This window comes from Protopterus annectens, chromosome 6.part0 (assembly GCF_019279795.1).
Source record: "Protopterus annectens isolate FY-2018-M chromosome 6.part0, PAN1.0, whole genome shotgun sequence".
Lineage (NCBI taxonomy): Eukaryota > Metazoa > Chordata > Ceratodontiformes > Protopteridae > Protopterus > Protopterus annectens.
The window spans coordinates 293,259,666-293,278,661 of NC_056737.1; the positions used below are offsets into that span (position 1 = coordinate 293,259,666).

At 40.3% G+C, this 18,996-nt stretch overlaps 1 protein-coding gene across 1 annotated transcript in view; it reads right to left on the reverse strand.

Annotated features, from left to right (window-relative positions):
- Positions 1 to 18,996, reverse strand: part of LOC122804269 (aarF domain-containing protein kinase 1-like) — a 1,777,942-nt gene that overhangs the window by 1,619,606 nt on the left and 139,340 nt on the right. The window lies entirely within an intron of this gene.

Consider the following 18,996-nt stretch of genomic DNA (forward strand, 5'->3'; position numbering starts at 1 on the left):
AATAATGAAGTTTAACTTTAACCCTGATAGGAACAACTGTCACAAATAGACAGCTGCAAACACAGGCCTTAACCTAAAACTGAGGTTATCTATGCTAAGAAGCATGTTATTGTCTGTGCTTCTACTTACATTAATTGGTGTCTTTTCTTGTTTTATATTTATTCTCCTCCTAGATGTGAAAAACAACTTGCATGCTTTCATAAAACATCTTTTGGCCTTGAAGGAACCAATGTTCTATCTTTTTATTGCCATATTATTATCTTCAGGCTTTTAAAGACAAGCTGAAACATTTATTGCTAAAGGAAAACTATTCATAGTGTTCAGTGTTCTATTATTTGTTTCTACTTAAAAGTTGTTATTAAATTAAGCCAATGGCCTCAGTTCAATCACCCATGCAAAAGAATGAGAAAACATATCAGCTATACATTTATTATAATCTGTGTACTTTTGCACACCATTCCACACCTCAACATGCCAAGATCTCAGCCTTTTTTCTCATTTTTCATTGTAATGCCTACATTTCTTAATACTAAAAATGAAGAAAGAAAGAAAGAGGAAAACGGCATCTGCTTACTTTAGTATCTTTATCACATACAAGAGCTAAACATGCTTTATAATAAAGTATGCAATTTAAATCATGAAAAGTTTCACAGAAATACTGTTAAGAACAGAAATTGTTTTATTTATGGTATACTTACAGTTACCTTTCTACATCAACAATTTCCTTTACCATTCATTTATGCTATTGTCAAGGTCCATCCTTCAAAACAAGTATCATAAAACAGTGAGTGGACTGTTCCCTGTTTCCTTTATAGTCTCAGCCCTGGCCAAAGGCTAAAAAAATCTTACCGTGAACAATCTCTCCCCCTACAGCACACTATGAAGGCAGTGCAATGGATTGTCATACTTAAAAAAATATATAACAACAGTGTATACAGCACACATTCTACAAATATATGAGTTCAGAAAGCATAGTCTCTGTCACAGTATAATATGTTAAGTATTCTACGTCAAACACAATATCATTCTTTGAGCAGACAGAAAAAACTGTCACTGTGTGGACAGCAGGACTTATGGCAAACACTTTCAATTATGTGAGATATATAGAATCAAAATAGGTGAGGAAGTAATGTGGACATCATTCCTTGCATTTGTATCATTCACATTTCTGTATCCAGTTTACATGGCACAGCTTGTCACTAAACTGCTCACAGTTTTCTTCATTTTTGATGCTGGGACAAAGTTGGTTCTGGGCTGCTGGGGTTATTTTGTCGAAAATTTACTTCCCACAACCATTCTAATTGATAGCCCCATCCCCCTAAACATTAAGTATGAAGATTAAACTAAAAAAAAAAAAAAAAAAAAAAAAAAAAAAACAGAAGAAGCTTTTATTTCCTTATAAACTGTAGCAAATTGATTGATACATTTGTAATAAGCATCTGTTATAGTTTATGCCAACATGGTGTGCTAAAGAACTTCAATTCTGACTGCAAATGCAATACATTTATTTATGAGTGGTGGTAATGCAATGAAGACCAATACATTTAACCATAACATCTCTGTATTTGGAGTGGCTGCTCACTTTGCCCACCCTGGCTACCCCACTGCATACAGATGTGTGTGTGTGTGGGGGGGGTTGAGGCAATATTCCTTGTAAAGGAGTTAAAATGTGAGCTAGGCTACCATCACAGTGACCCAGGCAGGTATTAAGAGACACTTCAAATTGTTTAATGTGAGGTAGTTGTGTTCCGGGGAGTGGGGGGGATCTGAAAAAACAAAAATACACACTTTAATAAGAGTAGTTGAAGTGAATTTGCATTACAGGAAGAGTTGGATGAAGTACAAGGTAGTATGTATTTGAATTTATGAATAAGTAGGTTTCCATCCACTGCTCATCTGTCATCATTAGTAACCTGAAAATGTTATAAATTGATCTTTACTGCTATACCATATTAATCACACAGATCCCCACATGATGTTTAAAATGTAAGGAATGGATACAGCCAGACTTCTAGGCACATGCTTTTGCCAAATGACATAATAACAATGTGCAGAGCTCTGCAGCTCCTTAGCTTTCTTCATCTTCTTCTTTTGGCTTTTTCCCGGTTAGGGGTCACCACAGTGGATCACCTATCCGCTCATGATTGGCTGTGGAGTTTTTATGGTGTTGAGTTGCCAGCCCGACGCCCAACCTTCCACAGAAGGCACTCACACACATACTCACGCCTAGGGCCAATTTAGAGTGTCCAATCCACCTACAGCATGTCTTTGGGATGTGGGAGGATACTGGAGGAAACCCATGCGACCAGAGGGAGGACATGCAGTCTCCGCACAGAAGGCACCCCAGGTGAGGATCGAATCAGAGAACCTCTTACTGTGAGGCAACAACGCTAACCGCTGCACCACCGTGGCTGCCCAGCCCCTTAGCTTTCTAAGGAAACCAAATAACATCACACTGTACTTCTTAATAATGACTATCAGTTTAAAAATTAATGAATTCCAACCTGGCTGAATTCTTGTCAAATTCTGTTTTATACTCTTGCATAAGAAGTAGCCAGCTTCAACAGGATATCTGTCATCTGTGTGCATAGTGAAGTACAGTCTCAGTAGCTCAAGAGCTAGCTCATTAATTAAGACTGAAAATAAAAATGTCTCTAGTACTGACTGTATAGCACTCATACTTTGAAGGTTTCTATGTCTAACATAGAGTGCTTCATTACCACCTGAAAATATCTGCTCATAAAGCAAATCCACAACCAATTAATGGGACCACCTCCATACCCCACTCTTTTAAACTAACCTTACTTAAAAACAAATTATGCGCTTATTACTGCAAATCCTGCTTGACTCACCTACTGGTTCCAACAATCTATGCTCATATTTTCTACATCACCACAGAGACTACATAGTTACTCCTCTAGCCCACCACAAACACTGTCAGAAAAATATGTATTAGTATATGTATTAGTAATATGCTTAGTGCATTTAGAAAAGGGTTAACACATTTATTCTATTTTACACTGCATAAATCTGTACAAATTGCAGAAGCTTTCTGACCTTGTATTGTCATGAAATATGCGCAGCTAAAATCTTTGCTTATGCCTTGGAAATTTACTGAGAAGCAGATGGTTTCTGCTTGTGTCAGGAAAATAATGACTAGAACAATACCACTTGTATAAATGTTATGAAACTTAGACAAGAAGTTCCACTTGTGCTGTGAGAAAATGCACAGCTGCAGAAGCTATAGATAATTAGAACAAAGACTGTTTGAAAAGATGAACTGTAATCAGCATTTGCTTATGCCTGAGTTAGAAAAGTACCTTGAAATGTAACACATATATTAGAATTGTACAATAGGGGCCTGTAACGGGTTAGTGCCCACCAAGGCCAGGTTGTTTTTCTCAAAAGTTTCTCACAAATCTAGTCATGTCAGCAGAAAATCTGAGCAACATCTGCTGTAGAACAATACTGAAAGTTGTGTTTGATTACGTCAGCTATAGAAGGCCATGTATTGTAAAACAGTATAAGAATAGCATACTTCCTGTTAGTAGTTAGGCAAAATCTTGTATTTGCGTGTTTTTGTCTCCTTGCTGCAAGTTATTAAATGTACCTTAAATAAACCTTACATGTATTGGTCTTTGAATTTTTTCCCTTGACAGAATGATCAGACAGGCCAGGTGGCTTGAAACCGTACGGGGAAGAAACCACATTGGTTCTTCTTATTTGAAAAGCCCTCCAACTGAACTGTCATACAAAAGAGGCCGGCCACTTTCTGATCTGCGACTGAAGGACGGGTTTACTCGAACCAGGTGATCAATCACGAAGGCTCAGGTAAGGTGAATCTACCTTTTTTTTCTGTTTTGGATCAGGGACTAGATTTGCATTGTTTTTGTCAGGACTATTATTTTTTTTATAAGTCAGGGACGAGAAAGATTGCTGTCTTGTCATAGATCAGGGAAACAGGGCAGGTAGGCAGTCATTCTGAAGAGACTATAACAAAATCCGTGGTACCACGTTAAAAAAAAAAATAAGGAGTTACGTAACGATTAAAAGGTTAGAACAAAATGGATAATAACTGCACAAAAAGACCCCAAAATCCACCGTTAACCGAAGACGCGAAATACATGCAGTCACAGCGTGCTGATAATATTAAATACTATTCAAAATGGGTTAATAAGTATGAATTTTACAGTAAATTAGAAAAACCCTCGCTTGTTAAACTTGTCAAACAGCTTAAAACCGATTCCAAAGGTTGGGTAAAAAAGCAATGTCAATTAGGAATTCCTCAGGCACACAGGTGGATTGAGGAAGTAAACCGTAGGGAACAAAGAAGTAATAATTCAAAAGCAATGTTTTTAGATAAGGAGGACAATAACTTAATAATAGCATCGGCCCTTCCACCTCCCTTACCAGAATATGAAGCAAGTGAACAAGTTATTCCGCCCCCGCGATATCCTGCTGTTACCGTAAGAGACACTACAAAAGCAAAACCATTTATTAGAGATCCCGTTGAGACCAGGTCTCGAACACGGGCAGGAAACTCAAAAGGGGACATTGAGTTATATCAAATGAGTAGAAATTCACGATCTATGAGTGAAGAAGAAATATGCCCACTTATAGAAGTGCCTAATCCTCAGGCAGGGCAATAAGGTCAGAACCCGACTATTCTAGTGTATAGACCCGGGACTCCAGAAGACATCCGGAAAGCCACTGAAGGAATTCCCCATCCAAAAGTTAATTTTAGAAAGTTCTTAGAAGATTTGCAAGGAATGAGGCTAAGTTATAATTTAAATGGAGAAGAGGTAGAAAAAGTAGTCAGACAAATTGTAGGACCAGATTGGCACATGATTAGTGGAGACTGGAATTCCTGTGACGCTGCCCTCAGGCCCCTCCCACATAGCAGCACAGAATTAGACAACAGAGTGAAAGGTCTTATAGACCGCATCTCTGAGAAATGGAAGCCTAGGGCAGACTGGACTTGCATTAATCAACGCATCCAACAAGAAGGTGAAACTATTGACAGATATTATGCCAGACTATTAGAATGTTTTAATAACCATTGTGAAATGCAGGTTCCTGAAGATCAGACACAAGATTCGCCATATGAGCAGCAGTTAAAAAATGCGTTTTTGAAAGGCAGCATTGCACCCATAAGCAGTTTTATTACAAAGCACATGGTAGATCATCGTACAAGCAGATTACAGTCATTACTTGAATATGTCAGGCATGCCGAAAGGCATTTTAATAGCAAAAAGAAAAAGAAAGCCCAAGTACTTTCTGTAGAAGATGGAGCAGAAGTTTATGTAGTACAGTCTGGGAAAAAAGGCAAGAGAAATGCCCAGGGAAGCAAACAATCTGATCAGCGATCAGAGGATTTTGAAGGGCGAAAGAAAAGGGGTGAATGTTTTAAATGCGGTAAAAAGGGACACTTGGCAAGAGATTGCAAGAAAAACAAGAAGGCAACCATGGAAGACAAGGAGGGTGAGGACTGACTATATGATGGTCAAGAATCACTAGAAGGGGATAGCAAAGAAAGGACAAATGAGAATGTGATAGAGGGAGTAGAGAATGTGACAGAAGAAATAGAGGAAGTGCAGGAAGTCACGGATAGTGAAGAAAATGAAATATTGGATTTAGCTTTATTGAGCTTAGAGCTCTATTTACAGACACGAAACCAGAAGTTACACTCCTGGTAGAAGGGAGGGAAGTCAGATTCTTGTGTGACTCAGGGGCATCAAGGACCCTGATACATCCCTCCAAACTGCCAGAAAACTCAGAATCACTTGATTACATATTAGTGAAAGCAGCTAATGGACAGCTGTATCGGGAGCCCCTCTCCCATAATGTTGCAATAACTGATCCTGTTTCAGGATTGACCCAGAAAAGCAAAATTGTTGTTTCTGCAAAGTGTCCAGTGAATCTCTTGGGCAGAGACCTTATGCAGCTATTTAGTATAGCAGTAGTTCCGACTATGCAGGGTATGGAAGCACAGCGACAAATTGATACCTTTGTAGTGCAATCGGAGGGTGAAATGTTTTATTGGTACAGCCAGGACTTGGTTACGACTGGTCCAGGGGCAGTAACCGAAGAGTTGATGAACGTAGCCATCAGCAAGTTCCCCTCCCTTGACACTGATAAACAGCATTTGTTGCACTGTACTCTGTATTATTGTAACACACCAGAACCTGATAAGGAATATGAGCAAGAATTGTTTAGAAATCGTGCAAACAGATTGATATTACGTAATCTGTACTGGGACATGGAAGGGAACAGTGTAGCCATCTGTTCATTGCCCCAGGAGTTCTTTGCACTCTATAAATCTAATTGATTACCACACGTTAGCTTAACTAAGGACAAGAATGTAAAATGGGTAGACCTAGGAGAAAAAGTCACGAGATGGGAGAAGCAGACAGAGTTAGAACTGTCAGAACAAGGAATACAAAGGCAGAAGTTAAATTGGATAACTCAGACCCACCCAGCTGTACACTTGCACTCTAGCAAGGACAGCTGATTAGCACTCCTATTAAAGGAGGAAGAGAATGCCTTACAGAATATACCAGAAACTCTTTGGTCAACACGAAAGTCAGATGTAGGACTTATTCATACAGCGGGACCAGTTACTATTACGCCAAAGTCAGCATTTAGACCACAGAAAAGACAGTATCCCTTAAGAAAAGATGCAGAGGTAGGAATCAAACCTATTATAGCAGCTTTACTTAAGGAAAGGGTGCTGGTGGAATCTCCTGCTTCACCATGTAACACACCTTTATTTCCTGTCAAGAAAACAAATGGAGAGTGGCGTATGGTCCAAGATTTACAAGCCGTAAATGACGCAGTAATACCAAGGGCACCTACGGTGCCAGACCCACAGACCCTGTTGAATGATTTAAAACCTCAACAGAAATATTTTTCTGTGGTAGATATTAGTAATGTGTTCTTTTCGATACCGATACACCCTGACAGCCAATATTGGTTTGCAATCACATTTCAGGGAAAAAGGTATACATATACGCGACTACCACAGGGATATTGTGAAAGTCCAACAATATTTTCACAAGAAATGGCAAGCAACTTTGTGGGATTTACCCCACCAAAAGGTAGTCAGATTTTACTTTATGTTGATGATATCCTACTGGCGGCCCCCACCCAGCAAGATTGTAAAGAAGACACCATAGCGCTATTACAATTTTTAGCCACTGAAGGACATAAAGTAAACAGAAATAAACTGCAGCTTTGGAGAAAACAAGTTAAATACTTAGGAAATGTAATATCCAAAGAGGGTAGGACATTAGATGAGGACAGAAAAGTAGCGATTTTACAAGCACCAAAACCCACTACCAAGAAGGAAATGATGTCCTTCCTGGGTGCGACTAATTTTTGTTGGAGCTGGATTCCAAACTACGCCTTGGAATCTGCACCACTGACTAACCTGATATATAAAAAGCCTATGGCAGCACAGTATTTGTTACAATGGACACCAGAAGCAGAATCTGCTTTCTGCAAACTGAAGCAGTTAATAGCGTCCTCATTAGTTTTAGGTTTACCAAACTACCACAAACGTTTTTTCCAAACTGTAGATTGTAAGCAAGGTTATATGACATCAATGTTAACACAGCAGCATGGGGATAAGCAACGCCCAATTGCTTATTATTCATCACAACTGGACCCAGTGGCATGGTCTTTACCTCACTGTGTACAAGCAGTAATTGCAGCTGCAATGGCAGTACAGGCTTCGGCCCCAGTAGTTTTGTTCCACCCTCTTACATTGAGAGTGCCTCATGCAGTCGCGATTATTTTACTGCAAGAGAAGGTAGCATATCTTTCCCCTGCTAGGCATCTTTCCTGTATGACTATATTGTTGAGCCAACCTCATATGACAATTGAACGATGTACGACTTTGAACCCTTCTACTTGCTCCCAACCCCCTGCAGATGGCACACCACACAGCTGCCTGCAGGTGACTGAGCAAAAGACACTGCCTAGAAAAGATCTTACGGATGTCCCCTTGGATGATGCCGAGGTAGCATACTACGTGGATGGCTCATGCAAAAGGAGTCCTGCAGGACAGAACCTAGTAGGATATGCAGTACTTTCTGATACTGAGATTATAGAAGTGAAACCTTTACCACACAATTTATCTGCACAGGCAGCAGAATTGATTGCCTTGACACGGGCATGTACCTTAGCAAAGGGTAAATGTGTAAACATTTTACTGACAGCCAGTACGCTTTCTCTACTGTACATGTTTTTGTGCAACAGTGGAAAAATCGAGGAATGATAACATCTACTAGCAAACCGATCAATCGTGCACAGTTTATTTTAGATCTTTTAGAATCTATTCAGTTACCCCAGAAAGTAGATATCTGTAAATGCACAGCTCATACCAAGCAACAGGACAGGATTTCAAAAGGTAATGCGAGATCTGATACAGCTGCAAAGCAGGCAGCTTCAGAAATATTTAATTTGAGTGAGGAATTACAACCCTCTGAGATTTTAGATTTAGAAATGTTAAAGACAATGCAGACACTTACTACGCAAGCTGAAAAACGAAGATGGGTAAAACGAGGAGCAATTCTCGAAAAGGGGCTGTACATCTCTAAAGAAGGGAAAGCGATATTGCCATCTAATTTGTTTAGATATGCAGCTTTGTTGAACCATGGGCAGTGCCATGTCTCAACAGGGGTATGGTACAGCTGGTGAACCAAGTGTTCACGACATACGGATTCTTAAACTACTCTAAAAAATTTTGTTCGATGTGCCACGTTTGTAATAAACATCATGCACAAGGGGCGTTAAAGCCCAAACAAGGGAGTTTCCCTACACCACCGTATCTGTTTCATACTATCTGTATGGATTTCATAGAATTGAACAAATGTGAAAATAAGAAGTATTGTCTTGTCATTGTAGATATGTTTTCCAGATGGGTGGAAGCCTTTCTGACTAAAAATCCAGACGCGGCAACGGTGGCAACAGTTCTCGTTAAAGAAATCATCCCTAGATTCGGCATTCTGGAAAGGATCTACAGTGACAATGGCACACACTCCGTAAACCAGACCATACAACAGTTAAGTAAACATTTTGGTATTTCTTTAAAAAAATCATTGTGCATACCACCCACAATCTGCAGGGCTAGTAGAGAGGCATAATGGGATTTTAAAGAGTAAGCTAAGGAAGTTAATAGTAGAAACGCCTAGGAATTGGGTGTACTGTCAGCTCCTGGCACTGTTGAGCATGAGAACTGTTCCGAATGCAAAAGGATTGACTCCTTTTGAAAAACTATTTGGAAGGGCTTATTATATACCTCAGTGGAAACCTCTCATGCCTGCAGACCAGGAAGCCGACTGTACACTCGCAGAGTACATGAGAAATCTGTTGAATTCTAAACATCTGCTGCAGTCAAATTCTGTTTCAGATAAAGAATGAACCAGACCGTCAGAAGTGGCAGTGCCCCCAGGTACCTGGATTTGGGTGAAGACAGTAAAGAAAACAAATTGGGCGTCACCAAAGTGGGAAGGTCCATATCACGTGCTTCTATCGACACCCACTGCAGTCAAGAAAGCGTTGCGCGCCTCCTGGATCCACCCGACACACTGCAAATTGGTTAAAAACTTTGAAATGGACAAAAATCTTGTCACGTGCCAAGAGTAAAAATGATAGAGTGCAGAACAACCTCTTCCTCAGAAGTATTGCATAATCATCCTGTTAACTGTACTAGTGACAATAATCTTTTTGCTGTGGCCTTTCCTTTTCCCAGCCACACAGACTGAACTGAATAAACATGAAGCCTTACTTATAGACTGGCATCCAAACTTTAACACTTACCAGGCAATTAAATATGTGTATGCTGAGACTTTCAATGTTTTGAATTGCTGGATTTGCACAGCTTTGCCGACAGTATACGGGGGGTTATTAATGACTACGGTCCCCCTAGGGATCAATGAGACTTGGAAAAACTTTATTTATGATACCTCAACCATTACATCACAAGATAAAATAGCATTGCACTTGTCTGTTCCACAAAAGGGAACTGTGTGTTTTTATAAAAATGATACTGTTCAGGTGGGTTGGAGCAATTGCAATGTGACTGTTCCTTATAAATGTTACACTAAGGGTAACAATGTAGATTTTTATTGTAATACAAATTATGATTCATTTCCTGGATTGATGTACAAAACACTTGATGAAGTAAAACATAATTCTGTTCTTTATAAACAACTGTCTACAATTGACAGAAAAATGTTTCATGCAGGGAGAGTGTATATTCATAGCAAAGTTACTACTAAAGTAGAGGACTGTTATTTTGTGTGTGGCAGAAAGGGGGTCTATATCATGAAATCGAAAGACGTAAATGTCAAATACGTAATGGTCGACACCTACTACTCGAAATACCTAAACGTTGAACAACGTAAACATCGAAACTCGAAAAGTCGAATGATTTTGTTTGGCCCCGCAAACAACACCCGGTGTGATAACGCCAAAAACATAATATAAAACACACCCCACTGTAGTGCAACACGTCACTCAATTTACACCTCCAATAACACTTAAATATAAAATATATGTCCTAGTGCACATAAACTAAAATAAAGAGCATGTCCCCTACTAACTCTACACTATGTGAATGGTGCATACTATCTACAGTCCATAGTATGTCATGTTATACCCTTAACAACATAGCAACAGCTCTGAGGAATTGGGCAGTACTATACTCCTGCCTATTACAAAGGACAGATTTCAGACGTCCCTCACATTCCATAGTCTTCCTTTTCTTGGGTGACATGGCACATGCAGACAGCAGCTGTAGATGTATCTCATCCACCCTATTCTGCTCTCATACTAAAACAGAGAGTCACCTGCCAAGTAGACAACGTATTCTGCGATGCCAACCCTCCACGTGATTTTGTGTACATGGCAGCCCATGATCATTTAGACTAGACACATTCCAGAATGCAATTGGATACATTGGAGGGAATCTACTAACAACTACTGAACGAGTAAACTGCTTACGTACACGGCCCAACACAAAAACATCGGAAAAGTAAATTAACAGCTCTTCACCCTCCACAGGGAAGGTTTTACATAGTTCTTTAAATACTGGTACAACCTCATCCTCTGGCAGGAAACTCAAAGCGATCAGTTCTTTCACAGCCCTTTGAAATTCAATGCAAGTACCATACAATGTCGACAGTTGTAGCTGTTGTACCTTATGCCATACACACTGCGAAATGTGAAACAGGCAACCTTTATTAATAACTTCACTAAAGTTAGCTGCAATACTTTTTATTGCAGCTAACTCGAAATCATATAACAGGAACCTCACTTTTGGTGTTAAGTTCAACCGTGTGCATAATATAAGCAAGCATTCCCACATAAAATTATAAGCTTTAAAGGATTTCTTTGTCATTAGTGCATATAATAAAGGTACACATTTTCTGTTATTATTACGATCCATGATGGCATGTATACTATATAACTGCCTACAGAATTTCCCCTTAGTCAAAAACACACCATCCATGAACCACATTTTACTGTCACATAGATCCAGTAAGTTTTCCTGAGTGGTGAATACCAACACATGCAAATTAGATTGTACATCCACCTTACGTTCCTGAATAAAGCTAGATTCCTTTAGCTTAAATTCATCTAATGAAATGGAAGATAGACAAGTAATAGGCTTTACATTCATTAAAAGACCTTTACGTCTTACTCTATTCACACGTTGTAACAGGGACCTACGTGTAGGTAATGTGACTACACTCTCTAAGGAAGTACCAGCCAACACATCGTCAACTAACAGGGCAGGAGTTGCTCTACAATCTCTGGACATGTTCTTCAGCTTTGCACAGGCAATGTACTTATCTATCTCTGTTGCATCTGGAAAATGCTGATGTACCGTTCTTTTACAGCCCTACTCTTACACTTCTGGCTTTGCTTTAAACGACAGCACCAGTACCTCTTATTTTTCATAACCTTTTCTAATACGTACAGATATCCTTCTATCACAAGCATACTTCTTCCCTTTTGTGAATCCACACTCCCGCATACATTACCTATCACACCAGGTCCTGTTTTGTCAGCGTTAGCCATAGCTGCTACCGGTATAACGGGTATGCACGCCGAACTACTCTACATACTTATATTTATACAATCTGTTATATTTTAATAATTTACACCATGATACTTACATGTTATTAAAGATATCTGCAGTTTTCTACATTATATCTTACAATAATGTAATTGAAATATAATATCCACATATACAAATTTACATATACTGAGCACCTTCTGAGTGACTTTTCACGTAGTGTATGTGGAATGGCCAACTAAAACATTTCGGTATTTTGTTTTCCGATATTTACTGATTTCGACATGTAGGTATTTCGACAAATAGGTGTCAACCATTACGCATTCGACATTTATGTCTTTCAATTTCATGATATAGATCCGCAGAAGGGCATACAAATGGTTACCTGAGAATTGGTCTGGCAGTTGTTTTTTGGGTTACCTGGTTCCGACCATACGACACACTGCAGTTTTGCCTCGAGGGAAAATTCGAAATGTCCGAGAGGTCGTCAAGAAATCTGTAAATCCAGTGGGACAAATCGATGTGCATTGGAAAGACCATCATTCTATAGGCAAAGGACTGACACATATGGACTTGAGAGATAGCGTTATATCGTGGGCAGGCATATTACCAGCATATGGAGCAGTGAAATCGATCTGGGAGCTGAGAAAACTGTCTAAACTTCTCGAAGTGATGAGCAATGCAACTTTTTCCGCCCTCAAATTGTTGACTGATGAACTGAATACCATGAGAACTGTAGTGCTTCAAAACCGCATGGCTCTCGACTGCACCCTAGCGGCGAGAGGGGGTACTTGCGCTTTAATCCAAGAAGAATGCTGATTGTATATTCCTGACCATAAACACGAGATAGACAATCATCTTGAGGTAATTCAGCAAGTGTCGGCCATGACCAAACCAGGCCCAAACCCACTGACGGACTTTTTCCAGAAATGGTTTGGGGGGTGGGGTACCATCCTAATGAACATCCTGATTGCCATTTGTGTAGGAATGCTCCTACTGGGAGTATGTGTTTGTTGTGGCATCCCCTGCATGAAAAGACTGATTAAGGACCTTATACACATGTCAGTTTCTGAAACCTTATATCAAAGTGCTGAGTTTGAAGAACTATTGAAAAACTGAAATGCTTTCATAAGTTTAAACTGAATGACTCTCTTAACTGCAAATCCTGAGTAGGAAGAGATTAGGAGAAGAAAAAAACTGTTTATGCTTATTTTGAAAGTAGAATAAAAGTATTAAAAGGAGGGAAATGTCAGAAAAATATGTATTAGTGTATGTATTAGTAATATGCTTAGTGCATTTAGAGCTTGAAAAGGGTTAACACATTTATTCTATTTTACACTGCATAAATCTGTACAAACTGCAGAAGCTTTCTGACCTTGTATTGTCATGAAATATGCGCAGCTAAAATCTTTGCTTATACTTTGGAAATTTACTGAGAAGCAGATGATTTCTGCTTGTGTCAGGAAAATAATGAAAAGAACAATACCACTTGTATAAATGTTATGAAACTTAGACAAGAAGTTCCGCTTGTGCTGTGAGAAAATACACAGCTGCAGAAGCTCTAGATAATTAGAACAAAGACTGTTTGAAAAGATGAACTGTAATCAGCATTTGCTTATGCCTGAGTTAGAAAAGTACCTTGAAATGTAACACATGTATAAGAATTGTACAATAGGGGCCTGTAACGGGTTGGTGCCCACCAAGGCCAGGTTGTTTTTCTCAAAAGTTTCTCACAAATCTAGTCATGTCAGCAGAAAATCTGAGCAACATCTGCTGTAGAACAATACTGAAAGTTGTGTTTGATTACGTCAGCTATAGAAGGCCATGTCTTGTAAAACAGTATAAGAATAGCATACTTCCTGTTAGTAGTTAGGTAAAATCTTGTATTTGCATCTTTTTTGTCTCCTTGCTGCAAGTTATTAAATGCACCTTAACTGAACCTTACATGTATTGGTCTTTGAAGTGTTTTCCTTTGACAAACACCATGCCCATAATATGGAAATTAGCTATCATCAAATTAGGCCTAAAAGACATATTGGCCCTTCCCTCTCTCAGGCAGCAAACAATCAATCAGGTGCTCAAAAGGGTTCAGCAACTACCCCTACAATCTTCTCAATTTTCTTAAATAAACTAAGATTTGGCTCATCTCACCTACTACTCCTTATATATGCAGATGACATATTCATTGACAGCTCTAGACTTGCTCACCTGGGCAAACAACGTCAATGTTAAAAAGATTTCCTTGAGTTAAACAAGTGACAAGAAGACTCCTGCAAAATCCCAAAAATACCAAAACCTTGTTCTTCAACACCAACAGAAGACTAGCAATAAGCCCCACCAGGTTATGGATGATTATGGATTATGGATGAATTCAACAACCATACAGAAAAAACACATCTTTCAGACACCCGAGCGTCTGGCTCAGTCAATCACTCACCTCTTAAGGACACCTTGAAAAACTCAGATATAAAGTAAACTATCACCTATTCTGTGCTGCAAAACTCTCTCATTTTCTTTCTTAATCCACTAGGGCAGCCATAGGAAAAGAGAGTCTGCTTGCACAACTTGAATATGACTGACATCTATTTGCCACCATTTCAATCAAAAACAAAACCACAACAACTTTGCAAATCATCTCCAATAAAATCTGCTAATTCATTACTAATTTGCCACTGCATAAGCATTATTATCTATCAAAGGCCAAATGGCGCCAGTAATTTGTATGGTAAATCTCCTTCTAACTTCACTGCTCTTCATGCTATTTCACCAAGACACCTCATCTTCACTGGCTAAGAGACTAATCACATCCACCACCTCAAGATACAGGCTTGGAAGCCATTCAAGAGTAGAACCTGCACACCAACCCCCGGCAACCAAACTACACATCTCTGACCATTGCTTCTCAATCCCTGCTCCCAAAGTATGGTAGTCTGTATATCCACAACTAACAGAAGTCTCTGACTACACAAAATTCTGACTCCCAACTGAAGCAGTTCTTTCAAAAACAACATAAATGTAAGTGCCACAATCCAGGCTATATTACATGTTGTTGTGTCTTTCGGCTTTTCCCGGTTAGGGGTCACCACAGCGGAACTCCGGTCCGCTAATGACTGGCAGTAGATTTTTACATGCCGAGTTGCTGGCCCTGACGCACAACCTTCAACGAAGGTACGCCCATTCACGCACGTTTCCACACAGAAGATGCTCTAGCTGAGAATCAAACAGGACAACATCTTACTGTGAGGCGACAACGCTACCGCAGCACCACCACAGTGTATTCTAATCAACTAGCTTATTAGCTTATAGCGGTGATTTCTAGCTTATCGGTGGGAGTGGTAAGCACTACGTAGCCTATCTACCACAAGAGGAGTGGTTCTGGCCCAGAAATTGTAGTTTACTGGCCGTTTTGGGCAGTTTTTTCATCTCTCTCAACTTTCTGGTTTTAAAGCCCATGTTTGCGCTTGATCCCCACCTTTCCCGTAACTAGTCTAGTCCAGGTACAGATTTGCTGTATCCAGGACTGTTTGTAAGCTTCTGAGCCCCCCTAAGCCTTTGTGTTGGAGTGGAGCCCTCTAGCTTATCAGTGGGAGTGGTAAGTACTAGGTAGCCTGTCTACCACAAGAGGAGTGGTTCTTGGCCCAGGAATTGTAGTTTATTAATCATTCGGGACGCTGTCCATCTTTTTCAACTTTCTGGTTTAAAAGACCACATCAGCACTTGTTTCCCATCTTTCCTGTAACTAACCTACTGGAAAGCAATAGAAAGCCTTAAACTGATACAAGCCTTCTAGATTAAAAGAGAGACTTTGGAGTGATTATCAGGTTTTCTGTATTTTCTTGCTGTACTTAACTGTTTTCTGCCTAAACTCTGATTTCCCAGCACTTATTGTGATTTAAAAGCTTGTTTTTTTTCACATATTGCACTTATTTGACTGCCTGCACTTTTAAAAAGTTGTTTTTTGTTTAAATAAATTGTTTAACTGTTGTAGGCTACACACTAAAGTGTGATAGCCTTTTTGGATCGCTTGTAGTCGTTTAAAGCTGTTTTAAGTGTACTTTTTACTGTTTTTGCCTTATCTTTTCCAAAAAAGAAAATTTCTTGTTTCCCGCTTTTCTAAGCTAGTATAGTCCAGTTTTCAGATTAGTGCTGAATTCAGGGCTGTGTTACAAGTTTCTGAGTTACCCATACCTTACTTGGATAGAGGGATGTTTCTCTGTTCTCCTGTGAGAGAAGGGAACTTTGAGCAGCCATCTGTCCCTGGAGGAGTGGCTCCAGCCCAGAAATCAGTAGTTTAAAAACCGCGTTTGCACGGTTTTGTGCACTGGGCAGCTAGCTAGTTAGCTAGGGCTAAATTATTCCCGGCTCCACTAAGTCTCCTCTTCAGTTTTTCACTTGAAACTAGTCTAACTTTCAACCTAAGCACTCAAAAAGCATCCTACAGTCCAGCACTTGCTCAGAACTAATAGCAAGCACGAATATAGCCCGACACTTGATTGCCCAGCAGGGCAAGGCTATTTATCCACCCCTCACCAACCAAGCAGCTCACTCTACTATTCAGGCATCACCAAAGGGCAACTTCAGGTATACTCTCTAGTCCAGCTGGTGAACCTGGGTATCCTGAGGCAATGTTAAAACTGCCTCATGTACACAGACAGCCCTCTCCTCCTACCACAAAACACTAACATATGCAAGAGATGCAATTATGCAGCCAAGCTGGAGGCTAAGGTCTTTCCACCCAACACTGGAACAGACAGTCATGAGGAGAAGGTTAACACTTGCACCACACCTCCAGTCTCACATATACCTACTATACCAGCACATGGCAAAAAATATACAGAAATACTCAAAATCATACTTGGAGGCTCTAAATAAAAACCTGCAAAAGCATCAGAGAGCTCCAAAGCAAACACCCAAAAAACCTGCACCTCCCGTCACAAACCAGACAACACATAAAACAAAAAATCAATGTGTCGCACAATCATAGCCCTTAAGGTGAAATAACATACCTAACACACTAGTAATAGGTGACTCTATAGTCAGGCACACTGATGTCCCACTCACTAGGCTGGACAAGGAGAAGGTTACTGTTAGCTCCCTGTCAAGAGCCAGAATCCACCACATAACACAAGCACTCAGGTCACTCCAGAACAAGTACAAATATGACTCTGTCATTGTTCATGTTGGTGTAAATGACCTGAGACGTACCTCCCTGGACTACATGAAAAGAGACATGGAAGAGCTCTCTGATCATGTAGCCCAGGCGGGTATGACCCTGACCCTGAGTAGCATCCTGCCCTCACCAAGAGTGATACCTCAGTTTAAAGAAAAAACAATCAATTTCAACAATTAGCTAAGCTTCTGGTGTCATTCAAAGGTGATCCAGTGTCTGTCAGCCTGGGATGACCTGCTCGACAAGTCGCATTGCTTCGCAAGAGATGGCTTGCACCTGTCACCCCTTGGCTTTCGAATACTGGCCAAGGCTCTTGCTGCCCCCATAGTGCCTTTCTTAGGTAAGGCTCAAAATTCAAACCCACCTCTGTAAACATTACAAGTAAAAAAATGAGGGTTATGCTACTCAACGCCAGGAGTTTAAATCTCAAAATGCATGCGCTCGAAGCACTCCTAAGTATGGAGAACACTGACATCTGTGCAGTAACTGAAACCTGGTTCAAGGCTCCAGAGAGCACTCCAGCACTACTGGGCTACAACTCATGCCACACATTTCATCCACAGAACACGAACCGAAACACAAAAGGAAGGGGTGTATCCATATTCATCAAGGATACCCACACCTCCAGTTTAGTGGCACAGCATGATACCTCTGAGATCATCCATGTGCAACTAACATCGGGCAAATCTGCAATGCAAATTGTAGCCTGCTACAAATCACCCTCCATGACACAGGACCACCACTCCGCCTTTCTGGAGAACTGGAAAACATGAAGGTCCTACCAAACACCCTGATATTGGGCAATTTTAATTACCCTACCATTAACTGGGAAAACTACTTGAGTACAAACTCCCAGGTTCAGCGCTTCGTGGAATTTATCAACTCAAATGCCCTGGATCAGCTGGTAAACTCCCCTACCAGAGGCCACAACATATTGGACCTGGTCATCACCAACATGCGCGATAGGTGTTCCGCACTGGAGGTCAACCCATCACTGGTTAGATCAGACCATAAACTAATCACTCTGGATGTCCACACCCCACCACCACCCCCAACCAAGGAAACCACAGTGAAAAACTTTTCTAAAGCAAACTTCACTTTACTTAAGGCAGAGGTGGTAAGTTTCACAGCCCCCACGCTAAAGGATAACACTGAGCAAGATGCAGAATCCTTTACAATTGCACTCTATGAGCACCTACAAGGATGCATGGATCATGCCATCCCTAGCAAAACCAAGACTCACTCCCCTAAGAGAAGGAAACCAGTCTGGTGGACCCCTGCCACAAACAGGTTATACAACAAAAGGAGGAAACTAGCTTAGAAAAAAAGCAAATCCCAAGAAGGAAAGACATCCCTGATCAGTACCAGTAAGAAACTAAGGTCCCTCATAATATCATCCAAGGCTAACTTTGAAAGAAAAATAGCCAAGGATTCAAAAGATAACCACAAAGCCTTCTTTAGCTATGTCAAAAATCTAAGTGGCAACTCACAGATATGCTCTGAGCTAGTGCAAAATAGCACAAAATATACTGAACCTACTGATTTTGCCAACATCCTGGCAGATAGATTCAGTGCAAACTTCACCTCCCTCTCACCTTCAAAAGGGCCCACAACAATACCGGAAAAGTGTAGTGTCCTGGAAATTACAGAAGCACAGGTGAAAAAAGCCCTTTCAAATGCCAAAACCACTGCATCAATGGAGCCAGATGGTGTCCCAGGCTGCGTCTTGCACGAACTACAG